The 6747-nt window shown below is 34.5% G+C and overlaps 2 long non-coding RNA genes across 2 annotated transcripts; one reads left to right on the top strand and one right to left on the bottom strand.

Annotated features, from left to right (window-relative positions):
* Nucleotides 1-506: 506 nt before the first annotated feature.
* Nucleotides 507-2896, top strand: LOC115950750. The gene is made up of 2 exons (XR_004083101.1): nucleotides 507-801; nucleotides 2338-2896. It is a non-coding gene; the product is annotated as an uncharacterized LOC115950750 (long non-coding RNA).
* A 354-nt stretch (nucleotides 2897-3250) lies between these two features.
* Nucleotides 3251-6167, bottom strand: LOC115950761. The gene is made up of 2 exons (XR_004083103.1): nucleotides 5859-6167; nucleotides 3251-3593 (listed from the first exon to the last, which is right to left on the bottom strand). It is a non-coding gene; the product is annotated as an uncharacterized LOC115950761 (long non-coding RNA).
* Between the last annotated feature and the right edge of the window lie 580 nt (nucleotides 6168-6747).

The following is a 6747-nucleotide window of genomic DNA, read 5'->3' as shown; positions in this document are numbered from 1 at the left end:
CTGCTGAGTTCGAATTCGGACAGCTTTGGGCAGACCGGAGCTTTAAGAAGATTGAGAGAGAGAGAGAGAGAGAGAGAGAGAGAGAGGAGCATGGGTTGAAGGGATTAGGTGTGGGAGATGGGAAGAGAGCTTGGCATTGAGGGAGAAGCAACAGAAAAGGAAAAGAGAGAACACTCTAGCAGTCCAGTGTGAGAAGAAAGAGAGAGAGGGAGAATAGTGAGCTAAGTGAGATGACTCAGTGGGATGGAACGTGTGACGAAAACGAGGGAAGGAGCTAGCACGCGTGTCTGAATAAACAAATTATATTTTTGTTTAACACCTTGCTATAGGGGATCCGGATCCTCTCCATTTCTATTTGAAATGGAGAGTGTCCAGTTTATGGTCAGGATCCGTTTGAAATAAATCTAAGGTCTAAAGCATGCCACGTCAATTAAAATCCAACTGACTTAACTCAGCAAGTTCAACCGGGGTTAGTTGTAAAGGTTAACTCTTCTCTCTGTCGTTCAGCTACCCAAACGAACAAAAAACTCTCTCTTTCTTCAGATCTTTCTCTACCCAAAATTCAAAAACTCTCTCACACCATTGCTCAATCTCCATGGCTACAGCTAGCAGCCACTGCGTCCCACACCTCCACTATGAAATAATGGTGGAACGTTCTCGAAACCCTTGGATATGAAGAAGGATCTCAGATTTTCAGAGAAAGAAGAGGATCGGTGTAAGGAAGTGGAAGAAGAAGAAGAAGATGGATCGCTCGACCGCCTTCTGCTCGTCCAGTCCGATCTCTCCTCTCTCGTCCATCAGGTAACTACTCTCTCTCTCCCCTTGCGATCTGTTTGTTTCTCGAGAAAATGATTTTGAAAAACAAGGATTGCATCTTGCTTTGTGTATTTTTCAATCTCGATGAAAAATTTGCTCAGTCTTTGTTTCATTCGGCTTTTGCAAGTTTGATAGGATTTGTGCTTGATTCTCTCTCTCTCTCTCTCTCTCTCTCTCTCTCTCTCTCTCTCTCTCTCTCTCTCTGTGTCTGTGTCAGCTTTTGTGTTTGTTTGGTTGCTCGGAAAGTGTGGGAGGCTATATTTGTGTTTTTGAATACTTAGCTTCAAATTGAAAGAGAAATTTACTGAGTGCATTTCAAATTACAGATTGCATAGTGTTGTAGTTGTAGGTACTTGGATCTTATAGTATGATAAATCTTGTTCTTATTGTGATTTGGTTTTTGATTTTCAAAATGTTTAGGAGATGTTTAATTTAGGAAATGATTTAAAGGCACAATTTTTATCCATATGTTCTCAATGGAATATCAGTTATTTTATAATTTGTTAGTCTTAGACAGTTGTGATAGTTGTTGTGTGGTGTTGTCTTTGACATCAGTCCAAAAATTATGTTGCTTTGTCATGAACTCATGATGTATGCTAAAAATCATTATGAAATTTCTCTTCTTTTTTTCCTAATTTTTTTTAGGTATCTGCTCCTTTTCTAAATTTGGATTGACTATGCAGATGGGTATTTTGCTGGTGGATAATATATTTTGTTTCTTGTAGTTCATTTTAAAGATATAAATTGTGGCTCTTGATAGGTAATGAGGTACAGTGTTTGTGAGCTTAGAATAATGATTCTTGATTTGTTACGCACAACTAGCTTTCTAAGCTATATTGCTACTCACACTCTTATTTGCTTATCAAAAAGTTTTTTCCCTCCTTTCTTGATTTCTTTGTCAAAGATTTCCTCCTTTAATTTTTTTTTTTTCGTTTTTTGCTATAAATAATTTCTTTTTTTGAATTTTTTTTCTTTCCTTGATTTCTTGTTTTTGTCCAACACAGAAGCTTTAAACAGTTAAGCATACTGTGAATTTAATTGGCTTGTCTTGAAATCAAATTCATGCCAAAAAATTTTCACCTGCATTTGCCACTAAATACCTTGGAGCTTGCCTTGGTCCCCTTTTCAGTTATTGGAGTGTAATTTTGCTTCGGTGCCTTTTTTTTTTTTAGTAGGTGAATATCTCATCTTTGCTTCTCCTTAATGCAAAATACATTTGTTATTGTCTGATTGCCCCCATTAAATTTGGGCTATGCAGCTATTATATTTTGTCATTGATTACGAAGAAATTAAAAGTATCTCTTGAACATTCAGACTATATGATCTGCTTTGTATTTCATAGTTTCACTTTTAATTTTGGTATTTTAGCTGAGTTCTTAATACGGAAGTTCCTAAGCTAAACCCTCAACAAATTTACATATTTAGTAGTGATAGTGATCTTATAGCTTCACCTGTGCCTGCTGTTAGTTTGAAATTTTGATACATGTTTATCATTGAAATCACTCTTTGTTATTTTGTTAGGTTGAATGGCATGATTAAATGGATGCTATACGCAATATGGGAAGCTACTTCCGTTGGTGAATGGTTATACAATGGCGGTCCTTATGAGCAAATTTTTCTACCACCAAGAGCGAGAAAATGCAGTTGCTGGAGGTGGAGGGGGATTAGTGCTAAATTTTAGATTGTTTTTTTGTTAGTGTAGACCACATGTTCTCACTCTTGTATAAGTTCTTTATACAAGTTCTACCATTCTGGTGAAATCTTGTAGAAAAATATATGTTTTGGATATATGTAGAAACTTTGTTAAGGTAGTGTGTGTGCTGTGCTTAGTAGTGTGTGGGTGGTGCCTAGTAGTGTGATGAGGTGTGCATGTTGTGGTGATAAAGGGTGCGTGTACTTGGCTATATTGAGGCATGTGCAGTGCAGGTGCATGATGTGAAGCTTAGTAAGTGATCAGATAGTGAGAGTTAGTTAGGTAGTTTTACATTTGGTATTACTGAGATTATAATTGTATATAACCCCCAATTTTGGGATGATAATAAACAAGTTTGGAATCAATTCAGTTACTCTCCTTTCTTTATCTTTCTTGTTCTTACTCTGTTGGAGGTGGTTACCCTCGAAGTAACCAACATCTCATTCTTTCCATTCTCCAATTCTTGCCATTACTTTCTTCAACACTTGTATGATTCAAAAATTGTTTTGAATGGAAGTATTTTGCTTAGGCATGATCTTATTCATTACACTTCGACTTCAACTTATATCCTTGTAGAATTTGTGAATGTAATTTTTAGGTTCCATGAATGTGCTTATTTTTAGGTTCTTTTTGAGTGAAATAATAGCCTTGTAATCAAAGTGTACACTTTAATAAAGCTTTGTTTATTTTTGGATCAAACTCTTCCATCAATTTGTGACCGTACAGGCATCATCAAAATTGTTCATCAAAATTGTTCAATTTGAAGCATTACAAGAAATTAGAAATAAAAGGCACACAATCAATTACATTTTATTACATTCTCAAACCAATATTAATAAAAGAATAACTATATTTTATTACATTCTTCTTGGTTTGTACTCTAAATCCATGTAAAAGTTTTTGTAAATGAACATGAAAACTTGTTAAGTGTCAAAACTAAAGAATACATTCAGTGTTTCATTGATACTGAAAAATTAGCCTATTGACAGCAAGATACATGGCTTCAATGCTTCATGGAATGCTTCAAAACATTTTTCTGGCAAGATCCATTGAACTTTATTGCAGCAGAGGCTAATATTTTACCCTGTTAATAAGAAAACAAGAGACATAGTTATTAGTTATTACTCCATAGAACCCTTTTCAACAATAAATGGAAAATAAAAAAGTGCATAAACAAACTCTTGTTCATAAGCTCAATTGTGCCCAAATGCAACTGCAATTTCTGCTTTATTGTCTAAATTAGTACCATATTTGTATAACATAGAAATGCCCAAGTAGAATTAAAGTTAATAAATGAATACCATATCTATATAACATAGAAATGCCCCAGAAGAATTAAAGTTCAACTAGAAATATTTGACAATTTTTTATTAAAAGAAAAATAGCATCACCAAAATTTCAAACATTCTTTCAAATTTTGCGGGTCTATGCATCAACACTTTGAACTTAGGCTACATAATCAATATGGACATTTTCATCAAGAATTATTTCAGATTTTGCGGGTCTATGCACTTGATTATTCCTGTAGCAATGGAATGTGTTCTGTCAAAGTTCAACACATAAAAGCAAGAAGGTGAACCAGCTACCAGCATCAGAAGAGAGGAAGCACAGGCTATACGACAGAAAGTATTTTGTACATATAGCAAAGCTGCAAGTCGTTTTTTGTTTCTTTATTTATCTTCTTAGTGTTCACACATGCAACAACCATCTGTAACTAAATCTCACACAAGTCTCATATAATGTGCTTAGTTACTTAGTGCTTAGCAAGTCAGTTAACTTAATTTTTCTTGTATAAATGTAATCTTGATGTACAGAATCATTCAGAATAATACAATCAGAAATTCTTCATCTTTCTTGCTCTCTTTCTCTCTGTTTTTGTTCTTCCCTGATAGTATTAGATTCTTACATGTTCATATGTAAGTGCCCTATAAACTATAATCATAAATTACAAAACAAAACAGCTCTAATGAAATGTACCCAAAAAGAGAAATGTAATTGAGACAGAACACTTATCCACACATAATATACATGTTGGAAGATATTAATTAATACGTTTCTAAGAAACCTTTTGTTAGCAAAAGGGAAGAAAAGAAAGGAATATTATTTTGGCTGTCAGGTGCAATAACAACCAATGTCCCGCAATGATATAGTTTTGAGTCTTAAGGCACAAGGTAGTAAGTAAAGAAAGAGGAAGTAAAATGTGTGTGTGTGTATATAGCCTCAAGTAGATTCCTAATGCCTATAGGTAGTTAGGAGATGATATGCAACTGGACCGAGCATGGTTCAAAATAAAGCATAAATTGTCAAATGTCCAAGCTATGAACCTGAATAGTTTCTAAATAGCAGGTCAATATACTTGTCAGGATCAATGCAACAACATTATGGTGAGAGCATAGCAATCCAGCCATAACATCAGTCATGTCACATAAGCTGTTAAATAAACTCTGACCAAGAATTAGCTCATGCCCAAAAATAGCAAATAAGAGTGTGAGTAGCAATATAGCTTAGAAAGCAAGTTGTGCGTAACAAATCAAGAATCATTATTCTAAACTCACAAACACTGTACCTCATTACCTATCAAGAGCCACAGTTTATATCTTTAAAATGAACTACAAGAAACAAAATATATTATCCACCAGCAAAATACCCATCTGCATAGTCAATCCAAATTTAGAAAAGGAGCAGATACCTAAAAAAAATTAGGAAAAAAAGAAGAGAAATTTCATAATGATTTTTAGCATACATCATGAGTTCATGACAAAGCAACATAATTTTTGGACTGATGTCAAAGACAACACCACACAACAACTATCACAACTGTCTAAGACTAACAAATTATAAAATAACTGATATTCCATTGAGAACATATGGATAAAAATTGTGCCTTTAAATCATTTCCTAAATTAAACATCTCCTAAACATTTTGAAAATCAAAAACCAAATCACAATAAGAACAAGATTTATCATACTATAAGATCCAAGTACCTACAACTACAACACTATGCAATCTGTAATTTGAAATGCACTCAGTAAATTTCTCTTTCAATTTGAAGCTAAGTATTCAAAAACACAAATATAGCCTCCCACACTTTCCGAGCAACCAAACAAACACAAAAGCTGACACAGACACAGAGAGAGAGAGAGAGAGAGAGAGAGAGAGAGAGAGAGAGAGAGAGAGAGAGAGAATCAAGCACAAATCCTATCAAACTTGCAAAAGCCGAATGAAACAAAGACTGAGCAAATTTTTCATCGAGATTGAAAAATACACAAAGCAAGATGCAATCCTTGTTTTTCAAAATCATTTTCTCGAGAAACAAACAGATCGCAAGGGGAGAGAGAGAGTAGTTACCTGATGGACGAGAGAGGAGAGATCGGACTGGACGAGCAGAAGGCGGTCGAGCGATCCATCTTCTTCTTCTTCTTCTTCCACTTCCTTACACCGATCCTCTTCTTTCTCTGAAAATCTGAGATCCTTCTTCATATCCAAGGGTTTCGAGAACGTTCCACCATTATTTCATAGTGTAGGTGTGGGACGCAGTGGCTGCTAGCTGTAGCCATGGAGATTGAGCAATGGTGTGAGAGAGTTTTTGAATTTTGGGTAGAGAAAGATCTGAAGAAAGAGAGAGTTTTTTGTTCGTTTGGGTAGCTGAACGGCAGAGAGAAGAGTTAACCTTTACAGCTAACCCCGGTTGAACTTGATGAGTTAAGTCAGTTGGATTTTAATTGACGTGGCATGCTTTAGACCTTAGATTTATTTCAAACGGATCCTGACCATAAACTGGACACTCTCCATTTCAAATAGAAATGGAGAGGATCCGGATCCCTGCTATAGGGAGCTTTTATTTCTAAGCGTATGTTTGTTTGATTGGAGAGATAGAAAAGTGGGAGGATAGAAAAGGAGGAAGTGATAGAAAAGTGGGAGGATGGAAAAAAATTAATTTTTTCTTGTATGTGTGGTTGGAAGGATAAAAAAATGGAAAGATGAAAAACTCATTTGTTTGTTTGAGAAGAAAAATAAAAGGATGGAAAATGTAATTTAAATAAATTTACTCTCATGTCCTACTATATAAAACTATTAAATCATTATTATATTTTATTATATTTCCTTCAAATATATTAAATACATTTATAAGTATTAACTCTACTTTTTTTTTTCAATTACACAACTTATTTTTTATAAAAAAAAACCTAAACACAAAATAAAAAATAAAATATGTAGACTGGGTTTCATAAAAATT

The sequence above is a fragment of the Quercus lobata genome, chromosome 6 (assembly GCF_001633185.2).
Source record: "Quercus lobata isolate SW786 chromosome 6, ValleyOak3.0 Primary Assembly, whole genome shotgun sequence".
Classification (NCBI taxonomy): Eukaryota; Viridiplantae; Streptophyta; class Magnoliopsida; order Fagales; family Fagaceae; genus Quercus; species Quercus lobata.
This window is presented reverse-complemented; position numbering and strand designations above follow the sequence as displayed.